Below are 6,007 nucleotides of genomic sequence, written 5' to 3'. Positions count from 1 at the left end.
ACGAACTCCGGGCCAGCCCGGCCCGCGTGGCCGAGCGCTCGGAGAAGCACACGCAGGGCCGGAGTCGCGTCGGCGAAGTGGGAAGAGCCGCGGCCCGGCAGGCGCCCGAGTCCCCAGCACGCCCGGCCCGGCCCGCGCCCACTCCCACCTGCGCGCCTCGCGCGTCTCTGCAGGCGCGGTGCCTTGTCGCCCCCACCTCCTCCAACTCTTGCTCTAGAGACCCCCTATCCAGGTCCTCAAGTCCAGTTTTCTCTGAAGCCTCCGAGCACCGCGCTCGCTGCGAGCGGAGGAGCCCGGCGGGGACAGGCGCCCCCGCCCCGGCCCGCCGCCCCCCACCCCTGGCTGCGCAGGGCTGTAATAATTACATCCTCATTATTTCTCCTGCAATCGTTAGCGAAGGAGCCCGAGAACAGCAACAGCCGCTGCCGGGGGAGGCTTAGTTACAAAATCCTGCGCTGGGTAGCGCCTCGCTTAGCAACCACCCCGAAAAAAGCCCCCGTGCTCCTCGCTCGCACTTGGAGAGCCGGGCGGCGGCCACCCCCTCCCGGCGCACCCCCAGCCCCTGGCTGCTGCAGCCGCCACAGCCGGGCAGAGTGGTCCCTCCTGGCCTCCCGGCCGTCCCCGCGACCCCCGCGCGTTCTGCCAGGGCTCTGGCACCTTTCATCCATCCCCAGCCCGTCGGCGCTCGCACCTGGGCTTGGGGGAGGGGGATGCAGTTTTCAGGCCGCCGCCCCCATTCCCTCGCGGCTGCCCCACCTGAGCTGGCTGCAGCCCCTCGCCCGCCGGCGCCCAGACTGTGCCCCCTCCCCGCGGGGCGGGGCATCTCACACCTCCGCGGCGCCCGCTCCTGAAGCCCCGGAGCCCAGGGACACCCCCGGCCCCAGCCCGGCAGCGATGCGCACAGCCCAGCGAGGAGCTCAACGCCAGACCCTGGCACAGGCTGTCCCTGGGGGTCCCCGCGCTCCAGCGCCGGCGGGCAGTGCGTCCCTCAGCCGCCCCCGGCCCCCGCCCAGCCGCCCTCGCAGCGATCTCGCGGGTCGGTCACGCCGCGCCACCCCCTCCCCGGTCCTCCCTGCCTCGACGGCTCCCGCCGCCCCGCGCCCGGTCCCCGTGCCCGGTCCCGCGGCCCCGCGCTGCTCGCACCTTCCTCAGCGCGGACATCCTCGGCGCTTCTAGTTCAGCAGGTGCCCGGGGACATGGCGAAGTGGCCGAGCCCTCAGGCCGGGCTGCGCGCACGACCCCGCCGCCGGCTGCCGATGCTCGCGGCTCGGTAGGTCCGCCGGGGTCCGTCGGTCCACTGTGGGTCCGGTCGCCGCCACCACCGCCGCCGCCGCCGCGCGCTCCGACCGCGCTCGAGCCCGGCGCACGGTCGGTCCTCACGGCCGGCGCCTGCGCACTCGGCGCCCGGGGAGGCACCGGCGCACTGGGGGGCGGCCGGCGCGCGCTCCGTCTAGGGAAGGGCCGGGCGCCCGCGCGCCTCGGGGGAGCGCCCAGCGGCCACTAGGGCCAGCCCGGCCGCCCGGGCCCCCGCGCGCGCGGCGGGGAGCGCGCGCACAGCAGCCCCGCCCGGCCCAACTGTTGCGCAGGGAGCGCGGGGAGCGCAGGTCACCCCGGCGCGGGGCGCGGGGCGCAGGGTAAGACGCGCTCGGCCTCCACGCTGCACGCGCGAGCCGCGCTCAGGCGCCGGAAAGTTAGCAGGAGAACCCGACGCACACCTCTTGGCACCGGGGAAGGTCCAGCCCACACTGGACCGAGGTAAGGGACGCGCCGGCGCATCCGTGCGAGGGGTTCGTGCGCGCTGTGAAGGCTCCTCCACACCTGAGGGGCTCCGGAGCGGAGACAGGACGCGGACGACAGCACTCGCTCCCCGTCTGCCCGGCATTCCGCTGCGGGGGCCGCTGCTGCTGTGGGTGCTGCGGGCGGAACCTCCCACGATTTCCACGGCGTCCTCCCCTGAGATGAACTGTGCCCGTGGTGTCTCCACAGGAAACAAGGATCCACCGTGATGTCCCCAGACCCCACGACCAGCAGTCTCTTCATTAACAAACCGGGTGGAGACGCCGTGAGCGCCCTCAGACGCGGCCGCTGCCTCCAGAGTTTGCTGTCAGCAGCATGCAGAGGAAGGAGGGAGAATTAATCCAGCAGGAGGTGGGTCAACCACCCGCAGCCGTCCGGAAAATGCAGCAACATTAGCCATGTTTCCATAGACCCAACTAGGTTCACATACGCACGCAGGCCACACCGCCCTCCAAGGTCTCTGACCTGACCTGGGCAAGTCACTTAGCTCCACTTTAGCTGTGAGGTTAAAATGAGATAAAAGATGTGAAAACAACTTGAACACCAAGATGAAAGTTTATAGAAAGACGGATAAGGGTGCAAATAGAAGGGCATTCGGTGATCAAACTATTTAAAATGGGTCAAACCAATCTGTTCCAGAAATTTCGAGGTTCCAAGTCTCCTTTTGTAAGATTGTTCTATATAATCAGTCCCTCAGATAGTAATCAATGGCGGTTTATTTCCAAAGCAGGGAGCTACCTGATGAAGCAGATACAAAGAGGAAGCAGATACAAAGATGAATCGAAGGCGTCTGACCACGTCCCATTTCTCCGCGGTGTTTCCGGCATCTTCCAGTTTGTCTCCACTGTCAAAAAAAGGCGAATTGAGTGTGCCAAACCTCAACCAAAAGTATGGATTCTAGACCAATCTCTTTTCATTTTACAACGCACTCTCCCTTTACTCTCCTCCTCTCCATGTCTGCCCCCATCTCTTCGTCTTTTAAGAAATGTACTTTTTTATTCTTTCATGCAACAGCAACAAAAATAGCGCAGGTGTCCTGAGTGCCCAGGAGGCACTCTCACCGAGTGAGCAAAATAGAACATCACTGGCCCCACCAAGCTTTCAGTCTGGAGAGGAGCCAATTTATTATAAAAATCACACAAGTAACATATAATTACAAAGAAAATTACTCCTCTAAAGGAAAGATATCGGGTGTTATTGAAAACATAGAAAAGGCAACTAATACAGTTTGTGATATCAGGGAAGAACCTTTGAGGAAGTCGTAATTACACCTTACTTCTGGTTCTCCCTCAAGTAGGGCGTGGGATGTGGATTTGGGTGCAGGTAGTTTATTTGGGAGACTGTTCCCTGGAGCTCAACCCCCCTGCAGACCCTCTGGAAGGCAGCACCTTTTCCCAGCTAACTCCATCCCCCCACGATTGGGGGCTGCTCCCCCATTCCCGTCATCCCCACGTCCCCCAGCTGAGCATCTCCCATAGCTTCAAAGAAAGCCCAAGGCCTGCCAGCAGGGTCTGAGAGGAAGCAGGTGACCCACTGCCAAGGTTGCAGTCATGGGTAGCACCTGCCAGAGCCCTGAGAAACGGCATTTAGGCAAGAAAGAGCAGAGTGTGAAAAGGCTCCGGGCAGAAGGAAGTGCAGGCTTGCAGACGCAAAGAAGCAGAAGGACTCAGCGATTTTTCTTTCAACTGAATAGTCAAAACAACCAAAACTAAGTAAGCAAGGGAGAGGGCAGCAGGAAAGTGGCTGGAGAGGCAGAATCTCTTGGAACATTTTAAGGGCTTTGAATTGCATTCTACACACAGTGACTTTTGATGCGGGATTGAGCAGGGCAATAAGATTTTCTTCATAACAATCATGTCATTTGCAAACAAATACTTTCATTTCTCCCTTTCCAGTCAGTATGCCTTTTATTTCCTTTTCTTGTCTTATTGCATTAGCTAAGATTTCCAGTATGATGTTGAAAAGCAGTGGTGGGAGGGGACAACTTTGCCTCGTTTCCCGTCTTCGTCGAAAATCTAGTTTTTCACCATTAAGCATGTTAGCTGTAGGGTTTTGTAGATGTTCTTTATCAAGTTGAAAAAGTTACCCCCTATTCGTAGCTGGCTGAGAGGGTTTTTGTTTTTGTTTTTTAATCATGAATAGGTGTTGAGTTTTGTCAAATGCTTTTTCTGCATCTGTGGATATGAGTGTGTGACTTTTCTTCTATATCCTGTCACTGTGATGGTTTACATTCCGTGATTTTTGAGTGGCAGTGAGATTTTTAAAAGATCATTTTGGCTGCTGTGAAGAGAAGAGATGATGGTGGGGTGGGAGTGAGAAAACAAGAGTGGGTTTGGGATATCGATTTTAAAACGCCCAGAGAAATCCTAGTGGGAGATGAAGACATGAATCAGGCAGTGGAACTAGGGAATGTGCAAGTAGAAAGACTTGGTGTAACTTTGGGTGTGGGTCATGTAGAAATCACACAGGAGCCAACAGTGATGCTCAGGTCTGGCTCAGCAACCAGGTGGACGGTGCTTCTGGGAGACCACAGAGTGTCACAGGAGGACCGAGAAGCTGGTGGCCTGTAGGTCCTAGGGACTTCGGCCCGAGAAGACAGACTGACAGGTGGAGGAAGGTGTCACAGTGGAGACTGGCTTTGAGGTCAACTCTTTCAAGAAGTACGGGTGTGAAAGAGGTTGAAGAAACAGGGCTGGAGAAAAAGACCTGGTTTCTGGGAAGATTGCGTTGTGAGTAGGCCCAATGCCCGAGGGAACAATGAAGTGGGCGAGTCTGAGATGCAGCCTAATCTAGGGAGTTATCCAAATGCACACGCTCCTTGGTACTCAGTGTTCAGTAACAGCTTGATCAGGTGGAACTGGCATACACATTTTCTCTGTGTGTGGGTATGTGTGTGTGTGTTCTGTCTTCAGAAACCCTCCAGCTACTGCCCCATTTCCCTGGTCCCGCCAGAGAATGGTCAAGATTCAATGTCTTCAATTTCTCCTCCAAACTCTATGAATTTCCATTGAGCGTCTGCTTCTGACACCCCAACAAAATCACTGCTATCAAGGTCACTGATGGCCTGCCCTTGACAAATCCAGCTGTCCATCACCCGAAGACCTGTTCGCATCATTTAGATAGATGCCCCTTCTCTGCCTTGGCTTCAGGGCTGCTCTGGGTCCCCTTCTTCCCCGGTCACACCCTCTCTGTGCCACAGCCGGGACCTCATCTCCTGACTGCCCATGGGGTTAGAGCCCCTCAGGGCTCAATGCGGATGACTTTTCTGCTCCGCCCACTCCCTCATGGCTTCAGACATTTAAACATCTCCTGAGCATCCCAAACTTAACAAGTCTGAAATAGTGCACCCAACAAAGACCCTCCCAGAGGGTCTCCTCCGCATCAGTGCAACTCCAGCCTTCGGTTTCCAGACAAAAAGCCTGGCACCATCCGAGATGTCTCTTTTTCTGCTATAGCCTACTGTGACAGATCAGAAGTGTCTTTGGCTCTGCCCTCACACGTACACAGTCCAGCTAGTTCCTCCCACAGCCTGGGGGGTCCCACTCGGAGGCCAGCAATGGACATGTTCTTGTCTCAGCAGACTCAAACAGGCCTCCAGGTCTCCCCCCAGCACAGGGCTGAGCACCTTCTTAAAACGCACATCAGATCATTTCACTCCTCTCCTCAAAACTGGCTGACGATTTTCCATCCCACTCCTTGGACCATCCAAACAGCTCCCAGCAGAACCTGCCCAGCACATGCCTGCCCCGTCCAGACCTCACCGCTGCCTCACACCGGCCTCTGGCTCTTCCCCCAACACAAGTGGCTCCTGGACCACTGGTCTTTGTGCAGGGACCTCCTTTCCTGGACATCACCACGCCTGTGCTCAATGACCTCTGAAGAGGCTCCCTGGCCCCAGCTCCACTCCTCCTCCTTCATCTTTCTCCAAAGTACCCCTGGGATGTCCTCAATACTGGGCCTTGTCTCCCTCCTCTCCTCAGACCATCAAGGACGGATCCCCAGCACGTGGAACAGTGCCGACCTACACACTCCACAGGTAAGTCTATGAAGAAATGAATTCAAGGAAGAGGACGAAGAACACGAAGCCCGGGGGGCATCAGGGCAAAACCAGGTGGAGGGGGCTGGAGGCAGCGTTGTCTGTGGGACTCTCAAGAATTCCGCAGAGCACAAGCGTTCCAGGGAGGAGGGGGACCCGGGGAGGAGGGGGACC

The sequence above is a fragment of the Propithecus coquereli genome, unplaced genomic scaffold, assembly GCF_000956105.1.
Source record: "Propithecus coquereli isolate 6110/MARCELLA unplaced genomic scaffold, Pcoq_1.0 Scaffold238, whole genome shotgun sequence".
Classification (NCBI taxonomy): Eukaryota; Metazoa; Chordata; class Mammalia; order Primates; family Indriidae; genus Propithecus; species Propithecus coquereli.
This window is presented reverse-complemented; position numbering follows the sequence as displayed.